The following is a 19,605-nucleotide window of genomic DNA, read 5'->3' as shown; positions in this document are numbered from 1 at the left end:
ATGTTTCTATGACTCATAGATCAGCTGTTCCCTCTTCTGCTTGGCCTTGATGTGAGAGAAATCAAGGGGTCAGGATGCAGACTGGCATGACTTGCACTAAGATCCCAAATCCATCCTATATCACTGGGATAAAAATCCTTATTCTGGTATAATCTCATTCTAAATTTAATTAATTTATATTATCATACCTCTGCCCACGCTACATGGCTGTAACTCATTATTTTTTTAAATGTGTAAATCCTGCTCCACTCGTCTGCTCAAGCAGGGTCATCTGGTGCAGACAGCCCAGGACCATGACCTTTAATCTGTGATCGTGGCTTCTGAGTATCTTCAAGGATGGAGACTCCACATAACCCCCCTGAGCAATCTGTGCCAGTGGTCAATGATCAACGTCCTGGTCATGACAGCTTTTTTCCGTGGTGTGTCTTGATGTTACACAAGATATAATACAGAGTATGTAAATTTTCAGAGATGCTGAGCAGATCCCACAGCTGGGATTGCTCATTACTTTTAAAGAGCAGGCAAAAAAAGTGCTGCGGTTTTCCTCTTCTGAGCAGTAACAATTTCTGGATGAAAAGGCAGCAGAGAAAGGATAAATCTGGGGTACAAACAGACACAAGTGCACTGCCTGCCCTCTGCCATTTTTTTCTGAGTAACTTTAAACTCTGATGCACTCTGGCTTTCAGGCAAGGCACATTTTCAGAAGCTCTCAGATGTCAGTGGTTGCAAAGCTCAGCTGAAAACTGAGCACAAATGGAAAATCCTGTCCTTTGGTCTCTCCTGGCATGTCAACTATTTACTTTGACTTATTTAAAACTTACCTGCTCTGCCCTCATTTTCTCATTTCCAGTCACTTGTACCAATTGGCATCATTTGGCTGAAAGACAAACTATCCAAACAAATCAGTGTTGCTTCCCTGCCATGAGCTAACAAAAAAAAAAAAAAAAAGGTCCTTGAATCCTGAGGGCAGACAGCAGACACTGGCAGGAAGGCAAGCAGCCACAGCCCTGTGTGGTGCTGGTTTTCTGGGGTGATAGTCTATTTATGTGATGCTTTCCATACAACCCATGCTTTCCCTACCCATCACTGCCAAGATGAGGCTGGTCAGCACAACAGCAAAATAAGCTGCTCTGCCTAGTAGTGGAAAGGTCTTTTCCCAGCACATATTACAGTTTGCTTAGATGGTGGTTAAAGATGGTGTGTTGATTTTAATGAAGATTGATAGTAAACAAGAATATGCTGCCTGCCTTGCTTCTCTGCTGGATGCTCAGCAGAGAGCCTGGCGAACCTTAAACAGTGGGATCCCCTGTTGATTTGGGGATTAAAAGCTGTCTGTGGAAGACCATGCTGAGAAAATGTGCTGAGAGTCTCTGCTGAAGGGGCTAATTCATAGTTTAGTCAAGTAGCTTTATAACCATGTCTGTCATGAAAATTTGTTATCAGCATATTGTTTGAATCACAGATCAATGCACGCTGATTTTGGCAAATCTAATTAGATTTGATGGGGAAGAACATGGATGCATTTTCTAAGGCTCTGTAGTTCCCATCTTTCTGTGTGTAATTTCATTTTGAATTTGTTTAGCAGCAGTTAAAAGTTGTGAATTGTGACACTGTGGAGATGTCAGCCGTGGTTATCCCACTCCCTTAACCAAGGCCCTCTGTCACCCAGCGCTGAGAGCAAGAGACTGGGAGTCAGAATTCCAGTGCCTCCCAGTTACACCAGTCAGAAGTCAATGTGTGCTCTCTGTATGGCCACAGGCAAGATATTTTACATATCTGCACCTCAGTTTACATAGCTGTGAACTTGGATATAGCATATATATGCATCTTAAGGGCATTATACAATTTCATTGATCACTTCTACTAAGCTGCTTCAATTTCTTCTGCTTCCATGGCACAACACAACATTGATTATCATAATTTGAGATGTGGCAGATGTTTATCTATCTTTGTGAGTACTGTGGCTGTGCTGCAATTGCTTAAATCCCTTCCTAGTACAGCAAGGATACCAGCAATACAGGTGTCCATCATGATGTCAGGGCTTAAATGGGACATTCTCTGGGACTAAACTGGTGAGCAGCTTATGACAGATGCCTGCACAAGATAATTCTGCCTCCCTTAGGTCTTTTCCCCAGTGCTGGTGGAGTTTCTTTAGTGGATGTTAAGCAGTTTGTATCCATATCCTGTGCCTTGTAGCACAGGAGCAGCAGCAGCATGACTATGAAATGGACTTAAAATCCCAGGACAGTGTCCTGCAGTGGTGCACATCTTTACCTCTGACATGGGAGCTGGGAAGAAAGGGACCAGTACAGGCCACAGGCTCAGGGTGCAGGCACTCTCCAGGCAGCAGAGAGATGCAAAGGAAGGTGTTGGACCAGATCTCCCACTTCTTAGGGTGGTGTTGGGCCTTCGTATGGAACATGGGCAGTGGTGCCACTGTCACCTGCTGTGCTAATGAAAGCACAAGTCTTCCAGCTGCCTCTGAGCAGGATCTCATATCTACAGCCACAAACCAGCCTGTCCCAGCCCCCAGAGGAGCCAGCCCCAGTGCCTGCCCCACGGCTGTGCCACACAGGCAGCATGGGGCACATCTACAAACAAGCACTTTGGGAAAGTTGAACTTTACACGAGTGCATAAATAGCAACAGGTCTTGAAAGGAGAAGGACACCAGGTCCAGCACAGGTTTCACACACCATCCCCCACTTCCCTCCTGCTGCTGGAGGAACACTGTGCATTGCCCAAAGCTCAGGTTGTGGCTTGGATGTGTCAACAGGCCTGTCGTGACAGTCCATGGGCTGCCAGTGTCACTCTCCCTCGAAAATTGTTCACATGAATGTTGTATATTTGTTATAGATGAAGAGATTAGTTTAAAGGCTAAAAAAGGAAAGTAAACAGAAAGGGAAGGACCCTGGGGATACCGCAGTGGTGTCTGCCAGCTTGGCTGGTCCGACCTGTTTATAATGTCTAACACAATCACAGGTGCCAAAGAATAACCGACAAGTTAAACAGTTTCCTCTTTGAGATTTAGCAACAGGATCTTTGTGTGAGGAAAGCAGAGATCTTGTTGTTTTCCCAGGAGCTGAGTGCTTCAGAATTAGGGAAGCAGATGCCAGGCTCTTCTCTGGAGACTGGTGGCATTTTACCTGCTCTGTACATGCTCTGCTGCTGTTGAGACACACAGTTCTCCTGTAGGCACAGGGCTCACCTGTGACCAAACTTATGGTCCCTGTCTCTCATCCAAGGGTATCTTCATGTCCATGGTTTTCTATCCCTGCTGACAGCACCACTTCCCACTTCCTCTCCCAGGCATGTGACTTCTCTTGTGATCTTTCACCCTTCAGACAAAACAAACTCCTTCTCCCCAAGGATTTAGTCAGTCCCTTTCTCAGGAGCTTCCTGGGAAATCCGTCTGGGACCTGAATGGTGCTGTCTCCCTCTTCTTGAATTCTCTCTTGTTCACAGAATTATTATTTTTCACTAGTGATATTAAACCTCTCTCTCACAGTTTTGATAGTCCTCCCCCCAAACTCAAGCATGCTCATCTCTGGATCTACTTTACAACTTTAGTAATGCAGACATGTGATTTCATTATATTCCAGGACTTTCTTCTTTCTTAAATCACATTCAAGATAGTAAGTTTAAATGCTGTTTATAATCTCTAATGGAGTTTTTGTACCTCTCTGTTCTACTAGTTCAGTCTTGCTGTACATGCAGAAAGGCATCTATTTGAGAAGTCATATTTCTTTTTTTTTCTTTTTTTTTTTAAATTTTTATTTTTTGATTATTTTTTATGCCACAAACTGGTGGAATATATGGAGCACCTGAGTCACCTGTTTCTGTAGCTGGTAGCTGGACCATTAGTGACAAGTCTGTTATTTCTGTGCTTCATACCAGCCCTGAATATCCTCTTTCTCTGCTCTGGAGTCACATCTAAGCTACCCAGAATCTATTCTTCATATCACATTGACCACTGAAAGGACACAGAAGTCAGTGGAAGTCTTTTCTAAACTTTTCAGTCTTTATTTTTGCTGTTGCAAAATACTGCCTCCTGCTCCTGGTTCTCAGAGTTTTGTCCCCACCAAAATCACAGGTGAGTCACTATCACCTAGAGATGGATCACTGTTTGGGTACAGGAATGCCTTTTCTTTAAATTAATATGAGTACGTAAATTCAAAGACTCGGAAAAGAAAATAATTATGATAAGCACCATTGCATTTTCTCATTGTTTTATCACAGAATGAACTTGCTATTAGTAAATACAGCAGAAAGGTATGTATTAGAGTGAGGGCAAGAGCTGGTTGTGTCAAATCATAACACCTGCTGCAGAACAAATGGGTGTAACTGGTTGTAAATACATTCAGGATGACAATTAGGTGGTTTCTAATCTTCAGAGAAGAAAGGTTCCAAGATAATATCCAAGAAGGTGAAGTGAGGGCAAGACATTGATGTTCAACTTAATGTCTTTATGGGCAGGCTGGTGTAAAATGTTGGTTTATACTGGGGGAGGAACAGATGCAATGACCTAACCCTTCCTCCTGAGTGTCTTAGATGACGGAGGGTTTTTTGGGAGTTCTGGAATTAACCTGGAATAAGCTTAATCCCTGGATGAGGGAAAGTAAAATTACTGCTAAGATTACAGACTCAGCTGTTTTTTCTGCTGTGTGTCTCCATGGCCCATGTTTGCAGGGAATGTGTGGTGGTTTGTTCCAGCTTCTGCTGCACCTACCTGCCCTGGATGATGACACTTCACTTTCCAGCTGCCTGTGGTGACCAGCTGGAAGCTGTCACCTCCTCACTCTAGTAACCTCAAAGAACACATCACAGCTCTCCTTGGCTCCACTGGCAAGGATTAAGAAGCACACATGTGATGCCTGCTGCCAGCAAAGCTTGTGGGGTCATAGGCAAGGAAGCTAAAGCAGAGTGCTGGAAGGCAGAATGCTTTGGCTGCCACAGCCTCGTTGCAGCCTGACCCCTCATCTTTGCCTCAGATCTTCTTTTGGCCTCAAAAGAGCATGTTGCATCAGCTGGCCTTGACTTTGCTCTGTTTAATTTGCAGAGGTGAACTTGGGGCGATGCAATTGCCTTGTGTAAGTGTGCTAGGCTGTCGTAAGGATGATTACACTTAAGTGCTTTATTGATATGAGACTGTTCAGATCACATTACCAGATGATTTTTATAGTACAAACACTAGATAGGCTGCAGGGCTGAGCGATAAGAGAGCAAGGCATATTCTAGATGTCTGTGGAAAGAGGGTCTTTTAATGTTTCCTGCACTGAGAGACCCTGGTGGGATGGAAACTACGGGTCCCCCCTGGTTACTGAGGCCTCAGCTGTGCCATCAATGGTGGGGGATATGCTTGATGTTCAGCTGCCATCCCCCTGCCAGCCTCCCTGCAAAGGTATAATGGGTGGTCTGGGAATTTTTATGGGATGTGGGGTCTGACTTCCAAACCCAGGACTGCCTTGCAGTGGAGGGAAACAGCATGTCCTTGTGCCACAGGTCACAGAGGAGCCACATATGGATAGCCATGTGTGATCATCATCTGACTTCTCTGTGTGTAAACAGGCAGGCAAACATTTTCACTCCTCTTCATGATATTTTCCTGGCTTTGTCATGACAGGAATTTGACATGAAATACCTGTATCTTGCCATGGCATGCAAAGTTGTGTTCACAGCCATGCTGCTGGTGCTGGCAATACCTGGGCAAGTCTGTGGCATCAGGAAAACCTCTGTTAATCTGAACTGATATTTTAACAGCAGATTCCCAATGTGTTTTGCCAAGGAAGGAAGGAAGGGAGTCTTAGGGAGAAAGCAATGAATACTCAATTTTCAGAGCTATTTGATACATATTTCTCTTCTGCTTTGGCCACTGGGAGCTGTGAAGGAGCCATCAAGGCCTCATTTAAGGGCAATACCCACGTGAAAGCAAAGTAATAGTTTTATGCTACTGCTTCTCCCTAACTCCAAGTGGGAATAGGCTTGGAGAAAAAAGTGTATCAGACTGCTCCAGAAAAAATTGTGTCAGTGTGCTCCAGAATAAAGTGTGTCAGTGTGCTCTGACACTTGGCCCTTTTCAGCTGATAAAATGAACCTTTGGTCTCATGAGTAACCTTAGATTTTAATCTTTCTCCTGAGTTCACTGACCTTGGGAAGTCATTTATTTAGGACTTGGTCTCCAGCCGGTTGTATGAGTATGGCCCAAAGTGATCTCCTCCACCTCTCTTCCTCTGCAGCAGTTTGCTGAAAGGGACAGCACAAAACCTTCAATCTGCCTTCTCAGAAGGGCTCCCACCTCTCTTCCCACGAGCATGGAAAGCCTCTTTTTCAAGCTGGTTTTGTTAAATTGCAGGACCACAGAGAGCTACAGTTTGGATTTATACCCTAGTTTTGTGCCTTTTGCACGAGCATTTGCTTCTCCTGTAATGACTGGGTAGTTTTTGCAGATCGGCTCTTTCTTGAAATAGTCAAAGCATTGTAGGGGAGTTGGGAACATACTTTCTGATTAAATGCAGCAGCATGTGTTATCCACATGAAGATGTCACTATGCTGGGTAAAGATAGGCTCTGTGCAGAGTCTGATTAGCCTGGTGTGGCAGTGGCAGCTCCCAGGCTGGGTACCACAACCCACACAGAAGCCAGCACCCACCCTCTCGGGTTGTACACGCTGTAGAAATGACACTGCAGCTCCCACCTCACTGCAGAGATGCTGGCACAGCAGGATTCTAGGTTCCCTCCTGGAGAGAGCAATAGCAGTATGGAGAAAAATCTCACACAGCATTGTGGCTTCTACTTAATTTTGGATCCAGCCTGGAATCAAGGGGATACATTTCATATTTTCTTAGCTTGTTTACAAAAAAAAAAACAAAACCAAAACCAAAACCAAACAAAACAAACAAACAAACAAAAAGTAACAAGAAATGGAAATAAAGCTTGTTCTGTCCATATACTGGAGATTTGTTGTGTTCCTGTTTCAACAGTCTGCAGCCTGTTCTGTAATCTCAATGTTCTCTCTTCGAGTTCTTAGAGGGCTGCAAAGGTACTTTCTATATTTGTATGTGGGATGCTTGTATCCTTCTTTTCTGTGATAATTTGGAGACAGACATGATATGTCAGCACTTTGGAGAGTGGTATTTAAAGTAAAATTTAAAAAAAACATTTCCATAAGAAGCAAACTTGCAGTGTTTGGGAGAAACGGGGGCGAAGGCTTCTGTTGGGGTGAACAACCACGGCGGACAGGCAGTGAAGGCTTCCGTGCTGCCCATCCGCTGATGCTGAAGCCGATTCCGCTCTTCGGCGGCACCTTCCTGTCCGAGGGAGCAGGACAGGGTCCCGTAACCTCCCGGTGCACGCTGTGGCCTCCGCGCCGGCTGACCCCGCACCTGCCGAGTGCCGCCGGAAAAATCCCTTCTTTTACTTAATTATTTAAATTTCAAGGCACGCCGAGGCTCGGCCGTACAGGCGTTGCGGTGCCGGCGGTGCAATGCGGAGCGGAGCCGGCGGTGGGATGAGGAGCGGCGGGATGCGGGGCAGGAGCGCGGGGCGGTGGGATGCGGGGCAATACGGTGGGATGAGGAACGAGAGTGAGGAGCGGGAGGTGGGATGCGGAACGGTCGGATGTGATGAGGGGGCCGTGAGATGCGGTGGGATGCGGGGCAGGAGAGTGCGGCTGGTGGTGAGATGCGGAATGGTAGGATGCGGTGGGATGCAATGGGATGCGATGGGATGCAGGGCGGTAGGATGCGGTAGGATGCGGTGGATGCAGGGGGATGCGGAGGGATGAGGGGGGACGCGGTTGGATGAAGGGGGATGCGGGGGATGGGGTGGGATGCAGTGGGATGCAGTGGGATGCGGAGGGATGAGGTGGGATGCGGGAGGATGCGGGGAGATGCGGGGAGATGCGGAGGGATGCGGTGAGATGAGGTGGGATGCGGTGGGATGCGGGGGGATGAGGTGAGATGCTGGGGGATGCGGGGGGATGCGGGGGGATGCTGTGAGATGAGGTGGGATGCGGGGGGATGCGGTGGGATGCTGTGAGATGCGGTGAGATGCGATAGGATGCGGTGAGATGAAGTGGGATGCGGTGGGATGCGGTGGGATGCAGTGATATGAAGTGGGATGCGGTGGGATGCGGTGGGATGCGGTGGGATGCAGTGATATGAAGTGGGATGCTGTGAGATGCGGTGATATGAAATGGGATGCGGTGGGATGCGGGGGGATGCGGTGGGATGCAGTGATATGAAGTGGGATGCGGTGGGATACGGGGGGATGCAGTGATATGAAGTGGGATGCTGTGAGATGCGGTGATATGAAGTGGGATGCGGTGGGATGCGGTGGGATACGGGGGGATGCGGTGGGATGAAGTGGGGTGCGGGGGGATGCGGGGCAGGAGCGCGGGGCGGGCTGCGCTCGCTGCCCCAGGCTGCGGCCGCGGGCGGCGGGGGGCGGTGACGTCACAGAGCCGCTCGCCAGCACAACGTTCCATTGAGCCGAGCGCGTGCTCGGGCGAGCACATGGGCAGCGGGGCCCGCTCCGCTCCGCTCCGCTCCGCTCCGCTCCGCTCCGGCCCGGCCCGGCCCCGGCCCGGCCGACCCCTGCCCGCAGCCGGCCGCGGTGAGTACCGGGGCCGCAGAGAGGGCGGCGGGGTGCGGGGACAGGGGGTATTCAATTATTTATTCTGCTTTTGCCTCTACTTTGCCAAGCCCCGCGCTGTTGTCCCAGTCGCCGTGCGGGTCGCGGCGCAGTTCGGAGCCCGGGCGCGGGGGTAGCTCGGATGGGGGGAGGGGAGGGTGCCTTTCGTGTTATTTATTTATCTTTGTTAAAGCTCTCGGTCGCCCGTGGCCTAAAATTAGCAACTGCACGCCGAGACCCGTGCGGATGGGGATGGGGCCGGGGCTCCGTCCGACGGCAGGCACGGCCGCGGTGGGCTCGGAGTGACCCGCAGCCATGCGCCCATCCCCCGCTGCTCGCCCGCACCCCAGGCTGCCCGACCCGGGGAGGGAGCGGGGACGAGGAAAGGGGTGCCCCCCCTGGCGTCCCGGGGTTCCGGGATCCCCCCCGGGGCAGGGGAGGGATCGGGGGGGTCCCCGCGGTGCGGGGCCGGACGAGCCCTCAGGAACTGCGCGGAAAATGCGCGCAGCGCGCAGGCTGGGGCGCGGAGCCGGCCTGCTCCCTGTCCCGATCCCTGTCCCGATCCCTGCCCCGATCCCTGTCCCGATCCCTGTCCCGATCCCTGTCCTGCTCCCTGCCCCGATCCCTGTCCCGATCCCTGTCCCGATCCCTGCCCCGATCCCTGTCCCGATCCCTGTCCTGCTCCTTGTCCCGATCCCTGTCCCGATCCCTGTCCTCCCGCTCCCTGTCCTGCTCCCTGTCCTGCCCCCTGCCCCTATCCCTGCCCCTCTCCCTCTCCTGCTCCCTGCCCCTATCCCTGCCCCTCTCCCTGCCCCTCTCCCTGCCCCTCTCCCTGCCCCTCTCCCTGCCCCTCTCCCTGTCCCTCTCCCTGCCCTCGCCGCCTCTGCCTGCCGGCTCATTTAAGCTTTACCCGCATTGCTCGGACACCGTTAGTGTGCTCGGCCTGGTCCAGAGCTGGGCATCAGGAGGGCCAGAGGAACAGACTGGGAAGATTCTTTGCATGTTCCAGGGTCCATTTCTACAAACGATTTTTTAGGTCGACTTTTCCTCAAAAAGTTGTTTGGGGTTTCTGAGTACTTTAATAGGCCTCGTTTTATTTTTATACCTAAATAATACTGGATGTGTTTCCATTGAGAGGGTGAGTGCTTTAGGACTTGGATCTCAAGTTATTTACTGCATCTTAAAATACCGTGCAGAGAAATACCAACAGAACCGAGAATTGAATCTGAGCGATGCTGCAGGCCCTTCAGTGAGATCTTTTTAATCCCATCCTTGTTGCCAAGTTTAGACATGTTGTCCTGGCCACATATCTGGTCAGATACAGTGAGTTGTGAGCCCTACACCAGTTCCTCTTTATCAATATGTTTAAAAATTTGCTTTATTTAAGTCATTGATTTGGAACAACAGAGCTTTTCCGAGGGTGTATTAGAATATGTTAGCCATTGCTAAATACAAAGAACACAGTTATGTACTTGTTAGAGCTGCATGAGATGCCGGTGTTTATTTCTTCATTAGAGCAGAAATGCAATCTCACGAATGCCAGTTTGCACTAACTGCAGTCCACTGGTGTGGATTATTTTAAGAGTACTTAAATACATCGTTTCCAATGAGGAGGATATTAAAAATGCAGCTCTGAGCTGTAGACATCACTAATAAGCATACAGTCTAATATTTAATCGTGTGTCATAAACATCCAGTTTCCTTTCAATTGTCATTTTTAAAATTATTTAACAAATATGTGTGTTTTCCAAGCAGGCGAGGCAGTAAGATGCTCTTTTGTGCTAGGAGCTGCATATCTCGATAAGTGCCAGCTCGCAGTCTCGGGGGATTCAAGTCATTTTATATTCACTATGCATCATTTTAGGAATGCACCTATAACTTTATTCTTTCCCCCCCACTCTTCCATCTCTCGTAGCATGAAGTCAGGAGTATGGCTTACAGCTATCTTAGGACTGTTGTAATTCGGATTGGTCTGACTGTGCCTCTGTGCATTTGAAGTTATATTGAGGTAATTAGTGGTACAGGTGCAGTTTGTCAGCCAGTGGGAACACCTCTCTCTGTACCTGTTGGGAGTAAAATGTACGTGTGTCTCGCATCCCTGGGAGAGGGGCTGCCTGCACAGGGACAGCAGGAGCAGTGCCAGCTCGCTGCCTCCGCACAGCCTGGAGGATTTGGCATCGTTTGCATCTGCTCGCAATGTCCAGCCCACGTCAGAACCGTCTGCAGTCGCAAAAATCAGGAAGGGCTCAGGCCTGCCACCGTCGAAGAGCCTCTGTTGCAGAAAGGAATCATGTGTTCCAATTAGTTTGTAAATTGGAATATCGGCTTCCCGGGTGAAAGTGTACGCTTGGAATGTAACTTTGGCTAGAGCTGATGGATTTCAGAGGTGATGGTGAGTTGTGAGTCCTGATGGCAGCACGGTTCTGCGGCTCTGTGTGATGTTGTGCTCTCCTCTCTGTGCCCCTGCACAACCAAAGCCCAGCTTTTTGTTTCATTAAGGACTTTTATCTTCTAAGACTGGATCTTATACAAGATTTGAACTGTATCTTCCTGTTTTTAATCAGAATGCTTTACAAAGGCAGCTTATGCTTCCTGGCTGTATATATTTAATTCACTTTTTTTTATGAGAAATTGCTGTCAGGGGAAGCTGATGTGGAGCAAGGCTGAGGGGAAAGAAAAGTGTATCTGTGCTTTCAGGGTGTTGGTGCTTGGTATTCAAGTCTCTTGTGCTCATTTAGCACTTTTCAGCTGAACGTGTTCAGTGCATTATTACAATATCACTTTTTTACAGGCCTCTTTCTACATGCTTTTTTAATAATTATGCTGGTGCAGCTATACTCAGAATTGCAAGGTCGTGCTTATGAGTGTGACAGCTTAAATAATATTTTTTTCCCCATTGGTCTATGCAGATAATAGTGCTGGCAAACCATGGGAAAATGTGGGTTTTTTTTGTGACATGGAGGAATTGCTGCTGCTTGCAGGATTATTGGGGGTTTGTCTTTTGCTCCCAGTAGATGAATTTAGCAAAGTCTGGTGTCCGGAACTTGTGGTACAGTGCACTGCAGCTGTGTGCCAAGCAGTTCAGCAGTGCAAATGGGTCCATCAGTGAAGTCTGTGCTGCTCTCAGGGCATCACTGCTGAGATGGAGATGTTGGGATGGTGGGCACGGCACCCTGACCTCTCAGTGCCGGCCAGGGGACTGGTGGTGTGGTGTGATGTCCTCCTTTCTGAGCCAAGAGGGATGCAGAGCTGCAAACTGAGTTAGCAGAGAGGAAAATGCATACCTGGACAGGAAGCTTTTGCCTTTCTGCAACAAGGTGATACTGATCTTATTTTGAAGTACAGCATGCTGTTTTCTGTCTCCTTGATGGCTGGTAGCTTTAGTACTGAACACCTCCATGGTTCCTGGTAAGATTGATGAAGAGTGAGGAGGGAATAAAACTATAGTCTGTCTCTTTGGACTCATTATCACTGTGTATAGGCACATTTTCCCTTGTCACAGCTGCATCTGCTCCTGAGATTGTCTATCTTCTTATGTGGCAAAGTGCTCAGTGCCCTGGCAAGTGGTACTGCTGTGTGCCTGAATATGGCATTATTTATCTGGGGGTGCAGTGCCTACCATTTGCTCACTTTGTGGGTACAGTTCTGTAGAGGACAGCATTTTTTGAGCTACCAGTGTTGCTGCTGAGGAGTGTTCTCAGTTCTCTCTCACTCTGGCAAGTGCCAGGGATTGTTTAAAACAGGGCTTGCTGGTGGTGTTTTTTTCCCTGTCGCTTCAAGGGTGACAGAGAAAAGCACTGAGGTGGTTACCTGGAGCATCAGCTCTCCTCAGCTGAACACAGCAGCCTGCCGTGACTCAAACAATGGGACTGGCCAGGCACTTGGAGTGGTCTGGAGGTGTGATCTAAAACATCCAGAGGTGTATGATCTGAATGCCTTTTAATGTGTGCCCAGATGGTTTCATTCATTACTTGAATTCAAGGTATGGATGTGAACATCAGTGTGGAGCTCTATCCTACAGATCAGGGTAGGATACCTTGAGTACTGGGGGTGTACTATTGAGTATCACCCAGGTTTTCCTGGCAGGTTTGTCCCACCCCTTCTGTTGCCTGTGCTGTCACATGTTCACTGCTGTTGTCAGCAGCTACTACAGTTAAATTTCCCATCATCTCAAAGGAAAAATGATCCATGAATTCCTGCTGGTGCAGTGCATCATGCAGGAAGGAGCTCACAAATGCAGCAGTGACAGGCAGAGCTAGAACCAGTGCCTGGTAAATAATTCAAAACAGAATCTATGGTGAATTAGAAATTAAAGGCAAGAGTGATTAGCTGCTAAAACAAATTGCCAAGAGAAGGGGCAGGTTCTGTCTCAGTCATTTCCGCCTTAAAACCTGAGTTGGAAGAAGCAGTAGAAAAAGCTTTGTATTAAAATTACTGGGTAGGTTCCTGCAAATCAGCTTATGTTGTTTGTAGGTTCCTGCAAATCAGCTCATCAGAGTTGCTGGACAATAGAGGGGAGGTTTGACCATGCCCCCACACTGTTAGGTTAGGTGTTGTGCAGGTTTAGGGAGCCTACCTGCGCTGCTGGGGAGCGGTCTGAGCTGAGCTGCAATGTGTGGAGGACTCAGACAAGAAAGAGCAGCCCAAAGCCCTTGAAGGACTATGTATTTGCACGGAAGAGTGTCATTGCGCAGTAGAGTGTCTTTGGCACGAGATTGTCTTGGTTTGGAAAGACAGATGTCTGCTAAGGAAGGCAGAAACCTCCCTTGAAATGGAAAAATGTACAGCCCCCCCCCCCATTATTATAATCTTGAAATCAGGGGGCTCTCAGGCAAAGATATGGAAATAGGAATAACAGTTATTTACTAGGAAAATAAAAATGCAGTAGTACAAAAAAAACCCAACACTGACAGTCAGAATACACCCTGTTGGCCAGGTTGTTGGTAGCAGACTAATTAAATGGTGGCTGCAGTCCTCCTAGAGTGACAGATGTGGTTCTCTTGAAGCAATGATCCTGTAGAAGGGTGTAGTTTTCCTCTGAAGATCCAGTGGTGGTGTAGATGGGTCTGGTCTTCCTCTGGGAATCCAGTGGAGAAAGGCTGCCTGTGGTGTTCCAAGTCTCCGATTATATCCAGGTGGGAATGCTTGGCTCCTCCCCCTGGGTGGAGCGTCTCACAATGGGATGATGTAATTTTATCAGTCATGAAGTGAGACTCAATAGCAATTAACAGAATATCCCCCCAGAGGGAGGATGGGTCTGCCCCACCAGGTTTTAACAGATGGTAATAGAACACATACTTTTGGTTATATCTTGCATTGCAACCCAAGACATTTTGGAAATCAGCATTTTGTCACCTCTTCTGTTGTCTCAGTCAGGAATACCCAGTGCCAGATCATGTACCTGGCCAAGAGCTGAAGGATTTTGGGAACTTCCAAGGAGAGAGGTTTACATCACTGGGGTTGTCATCTATAGGCTGGGGGCTTTTCCAGGCACAGTACTCAGCTCCTCTTCTAGAGGTAAGAATGAATGGTAGAGAAGTCTGAAGAAAGCCTGAAAAGCTCTCCTGTTTTGGGGAGAGGAGGTTCCTACTGCCAGAGCAGTACCCAGAGCTGTAGGCTGTATCCTTAGAGGCTGCTACAGAACAGAGCTGAGTGGCAAGACCACATCCCATCATGTAGTTTTGTAAGCAGCTTGTAGAGACTCTCAGCACAATGCAGGTTGTGTTGGGAGTCCCCAGACTTTGAAGGGGTCCAGTGCATGGATTTTAAGGTGGAAAACTCAGGTTTCCTAACCACTCATTGTCATCATCTTCACTTTGTCCAGCTGGAAGCTGGTCTGCTTCTCCCTGGCTTTCTCTGAGTGGCTGTTCCATGCTGCCTGGCTTCTGGGAGTGCCTGCTGGTTGTCTGCCTCATCTGTGCTTTAGCCTTACTGCTGGAATGGAGCTCCTTAAGGGCTGTGTCAGCCCACTAACAGCTTTGGTGTGGATGCAGCATCCTCATTCTTCGCTTGGAACTGGTAGAAGCCATCACATTAGTACCACTGTAAGTTCTGGTTCAGGATATTTCTGTAAGATAGCGAATCCTACGGGTTTGAACTCATTCCCAAGCAGGCATGAGACAGGTTATGTGCTGCCTGCTTAAATGCTGCATGCCTGTTGTCTCAGGCAATTTTGCACCTTCCCTGAATTCCCAACTACTGGATTTAAGAGGTTCTTAGCCTCATTTTTTTCCTCCCTATAAGGGGAACAAAAAACTTTGGATCTTTTCACCAGTACTGGAGGAGTAGCATCCTGTGAGGTCCTGTATAGATATCAGCTGGTGTTGGGGAGCTGTTGCCAGCAACTGAAAAAGGAGAAGAAAAAACACATTTAAGAGCATTATTTTTTTAAAAAAGCATCACCCTGCAACTCTTGATTAGCACTCTGTATTTTGAGGCCCAGATTTGATCATACTGCAACCATCTCATCCTGAAAATATTGGCTGAGCAAAATCCCAGCCAAAAGAAAATACATTGCATTGCTTTGCACAATTCCCTGCCCAGGTTGGGAGTGAGCCCTGAATGCACAAGTGGATGGGGCATGCTTGCTTTGCAGAGGACATGTGGTGCAGGAGGCTGGAGACTCTCACAGCCTCTGCAAGTTTAGGAAAATTGGCTTTTCCTAGATGTCTTTCAGAGAGGTGCTGAGAAGTGTTAGTGCTGGATCAGGTATCGCTGTCCCTGCCCGTGGTGCAGCACGGGTGTTCGTGCGGTGTTGTGTGTGCTCATTTATGTGGTGGGAACAGCAGTCCTGGGCTCCTGGCTGAGCCTGGGGGATGTGGAGCAATCACAAAAGCCCAGACTGTGCTTGAACCCTTGACATCTTCCTGATTGGATAAAGCATTAGTCCCTGTTTGCTAATATTGGTGTTTGGTATTACTATGATTATCCTCATCAGTGTAACTATCATTATTATTTTATAAGCTGTGTTGTAAACATAATGTTTATTGTACAATCATGTAGTCATGCTATAGCAGTCTCTGGAAGTGATGTACCAAAACCCCTTTATGCTTCAGCTGGGGCTGTAAATAGGTAGTTACAGCTGTCAGTGCCGTGGCCTGTAATTTAACACACAGAGCAGAAAGACACCATACATCCTTGTGGAAATATTTAACAATCTTTCCAGCCCTATTTAAATAATAATAATAGTAATAGTAATAGTAATAGGTTTAGTTTTGATCCTCCTTCATAAGTGTAGGAAGGTCTGAAATATATTTTCACAGGAGTTCTCCTGGGGGAGCAAAGAGCTTCATGGTGTGGCACAGGCAACTGAGATTCTGCTCAGGGGTTTTAGATGACGATTGCAGTTTGAATTGCTGAATCCTTGGACTTACAGGTATCTCATATCTGGTTTTGGTTCTTCTTAGTTAGCTTTTGGGAGTGAGCAAAGCTTGACACATTTCTTAACTGTTAAAAAGGCTGATGTTAGATTATATAAAAATGCTATCAAAAATGTACATGTGTTTGGTGTTACAGAGGAAAATAATCAGCCTTGTTTATGAGCTGGGCAGTTGGACTGCAGACCCCAGAAGGTTCTTCCCACCAGCATGTCTCTGTTTTTGGTAACTGAGGCAAAACTAGAAAGCTGAGCTTCAGGTCTCCATTTGTGGAAAAAGATGGAAGGAGGCCCAGCTTTCCTGACTACACAAGGAGAGTAAATAAATATGATTAAATAAACAGGTTCAGACGGGAAATTTGCCTTGAAAAGTTTTCCTTGGGCTGTTAGCATGAAGACCCACAAGTTCTGCTTGTTACAAGCATCTTGAAAAGGTAACTGGGCTCCCAATGATCAGCTGTGGGGAAAGTTTGGTGGCTCAACAAGCCATTTTTCTCTCCTCAGCCTCTTTCACTTGCAAATGTGTGGGGGCAGCCATTCTCATTCATATGGTTGTTCACAGCATAGAGTGGCAGAGCTCTAATATCAGGTGGACCTCAGAGCCTCACAGAAATGGTTGAGCTCCTGTGCTTGACCTGGTCAGAAATGGCAGTGATGACTTGTGTAGGTGCTCTTTAAGGGGGAGGTCTGGTGGCTGCAACTAACACAGCTAGACAGAAAAAAAGCTTTTGAAAACTTCTTCCAAAGCAGCTGCATGTTTCAAGTGCAAATGTTGGAGGTCTGGAAATAAGACCTTTCCTAGCTCCTATTTTACTGTGACAGATAGAGTGAGGACTGGCTTTTCATCTTTCATAGCACAGTCAATGGCCATCCTTCCTATGGAGGAAGAAAAAGGAAAGGAAATTTGAAGTGATTTTGTAATTATAATTTTAAGGATAAATGTATCAAGTACAGTCTACAGGTAGTAGGTACGAGTTTGGGTGTAACTATCTTTGTAGCCTGTTCAGAGCTCAAGTTGTTGCCACTAGAATAAGGCACATTATATTTCCTGGGTGTTCAGCATGTATCCTGTGGCTACCCACTATCCTTGCCTTCCTCATAAATCCCGATGACCTGAGTGATTTCTACCAAATGCCTTATTTTGCAGGATATTTTAAATAACTTTTAGTGATTATTTTTCTTTGGTGCTTTTGTGAGACAAATTACAATAGATAGGATTTAAATTCTATACATCCCTCTGTTAATTAACACCTCCTCATGAATCATAGCAGTATGGTAGGGGAATAGATGGCAGGGATCCAAGAACCTTCAGTCACTTTTCCTGATCCAATAAGATTAGGGGAGCTTACAGTTGTTCTTGATAATGCATTTCACCTTCTTGTAATAATATTAGGAGTGCTAAGATTCATGGTGATAAATACCTGTATCTTGTTCTGCTTAGCAAATCTGGATGCTGAGCAGGTAAAAATGTTGTTTCCACTGTGGCAGAAGAAAGAAAGCTCAGGTTGTGAAGGTATGGGGATACAATCAGGGATGGGCTGACATGTGGGATCCATGCACTCTTTAAAATCAGAGCTAAATCTCTTCAAGGCTTCCCTGAACTGTGACAAAGCCAGTAGACCCATGAAATACTACTTATAACATTAATATTTCATTTAAAGATACTCAGGGATTTTGATGTCCATTAGAAGCTGCCAGGCATTAAGGCTGGACTCCTGCAGCTGCAGTTTCACCGGAGGCTTGGCCAGCAGAGCAGTTCTGTACAGAGGCTCCTGACGTCCTTCCACAGTGGCAGGGCACAATGACATCAGAAGAAGGAGCTTGAAGTCAAGTGTTGTTTCTTTGAAGTGGCTGGTATCACAGGAAAAATGATGAGTTTGCCTCCTCCCACCAGTCTTGGCACATGGAATGACACACTGTCTTGCAGTAGGTGACCTGGTTGGGCAGCCCAGGCCCAGGTGGCCACAGTGTGAAGATGATCTGTTTAAACTTTTCTTGTACCCAGCTGCTGCCAGGGAGCCAAATTCCTGAGTGCTGCTGGGTCATTGACAAGGAGCAGCTCTCTGAGCTCCAGCAGTGCCCAAGAGCTTGGGGAAGGGGGTGAAGAGCCTGCTGCTGCCCTGCTGTCCACAGGTGGTCTGTGGTAAGTGGGAGAGTGCTCTTGACTTTCTCCTGGTGATAAATTTTCTTGTGCTGCTGTTTCTCTCCTCTCTGGTTGTTTAGTAGGTCCAGCACCTCTTCATGGGAAGAGTCCTGGTCTTGTCCTTGACATTTGTTGTGTCTTGGCTTGACAGCATCAGTGACATACTTGTGGAGGAAGCCTTTGAGTGAAGGGAGCACCAGCCCATCCAGGAAGCTGCAGCCCATCTCGGCTGTGTGCCTTTCTTTGTTGGCTTCTGTTGGAAATACAGATAAAGTTTTGAGGTCTTTTGTTCTCTTGTCAGTGTGCTCCCTGAGTTGCCTCAGGTAGAAGGAAGATTGCTTAAAACTTTGTGCCAAAGGCCATAGGAACTTTCTGCAAGGAAAGGAAGCTCTGCTCTCTGAAGGTCCAGTTTTGCATGAATTGTGCAACCTCAAGAGATAAGGATCACCACAAACCTCATAATATTTCTGCTCCAAGTTATGTTCAACTGAAGGTCCTTTTCCTAAATATATAGCAATGTTTTGTATGTTTATTAAAGACAGTTAAGCAGAACAAGACCCTCCACTGCTGAGTTGGAGGAAGGAAGAAAAAGAACGTGTATCAGATGTTAGTTCATCAGCTAATATGGTACCCAAAAGATAATATGTTGATGGCTGCAGTGTTTAAACAGCATTGACCAAAATACCTTTGCTCCAGGTCCAATTACCCCCAATGATTCGAGACTTTTAAGAATACAAAAAAAAGGTAGGAAATTGAAAGATTAAGGTAAGGGCCCAGACGTCCTTAGCCTCTCTTTCTTCACCCATTACAAACTACGGTTAATTATTAGAAATTTTCTGCAATCACAAGATTGGTTTGTAGCACCTTGTTGCATTAACAGGTCTGAGCAAACTCTATTATCTAGCAGATGTGTTACATGTTAAACTTTTTTTTTTAAACTATGTTGCCTCATTTATCATCTGTGATGGTGTCGCAGATTCCAAGTTAATTAATGTTGGACTCTTGGTCCCCATCTGTTCTGTATGTCTCAAAATGTGATACTTAAACAAACCAGTAGTTAGAAGAGGAATCTTGAAATCAAGATCACCATGGACATTGTGGCCACTTTAGTTAGGGGTTGTTTCTATGTGGATTGATGGATGTGGTGGTTCTGATGTGGGTTACTGGTTACAGGTTCAGTTATGGGGGATCTTTTCACCATATCCATTAGTGGTTTAAGCAGGACTTCAGAGAACAGGGAATAGCTGGCTCTGTGCTCCTGCTGTGTTGTGGTTGACCCGTTTCCAGCTTCCTGTCTAAAGCAGGATTCTTAGATGTGCCCATCCAGGATTGCCATGTATGGTGAGTTGACAGTGTCTCCTTTGGCATGGCTCCATTCTGGTCAGCCTGCCTTATTTGTTTCTGCTTTCTATCTATATCTGGGTTTTACCCTAGGTCATTGGGTCTCTGGGACAGGGTC

At 47.1% G+C, this 19,605-nt stretch overlaps 2 long non-coding RNA genes across 3 annotated transcripts in view; one reads left to right on the top strand and one right to left on the bottom strand.

The window, feature by feature from the left end:
• Positions 1–4,727: 4,727 nt before the first annotated feature.
• LOC147655299 (uncharacterized) lies at positions 4,728–6,807 on the bottom strand. Its single transcript, XR_015283884.1, has 3 exons — positions 6,692–6,807; positions 6,146–6,241; positions 4,728–4,840 (listed from the first exon to the last, which is right to left on the bottom strand). It is a non-coding gene; the product is annotated as an uncharacterized LOC147655299 (long non-coding RNA).
• Positions 6,808–8,460: 1,653 nt separating this feature from the next.
• Positions 8,461–19,605, top strand: part of LOC111925225 (uncharacterized) — a 129,180-nt gene continuing 118,035 nt past the window's right edge. Inside the window, exons 1-5 of one of the 2 annotated variants that reach the window (XR_015283880.1) lie at positions 8,473–8,610; positions 14,001–14,145; positions 14,453–14,672; positions 15,891–16,003; positions 16,144–16,348. This is a non-coding gene — a long non-coding RNA (uncharacterized LOC111925225). Of the gene's footprint in view, positions 8,611–14,000; positions 14,146–14,452; positions 14,673–15,890; positions 16,004–16,143; positions 16,349–19,605 lie in introns of those variants that run through there. The other variant, XR_015283875.1, reaches the window with a different exon arrangement.

Source organism: Cyanistes caeruleus, chromosome 1, assembly GCF_971803275.1.
Source record: "Cyanistes caeruleus chromosome 1, bCyaCae1.hap1.1, whole genome shotgun sequence".
Lineage (NCBI taxonomy): Eukaryota > Metazoa > Chordata > Aves > Passeriformes > Paridae > Cyanistes > Cyanistes caeruleus.
This window is presented reverse-complemented; position numbering and strand designations above follow the sequence as displayed.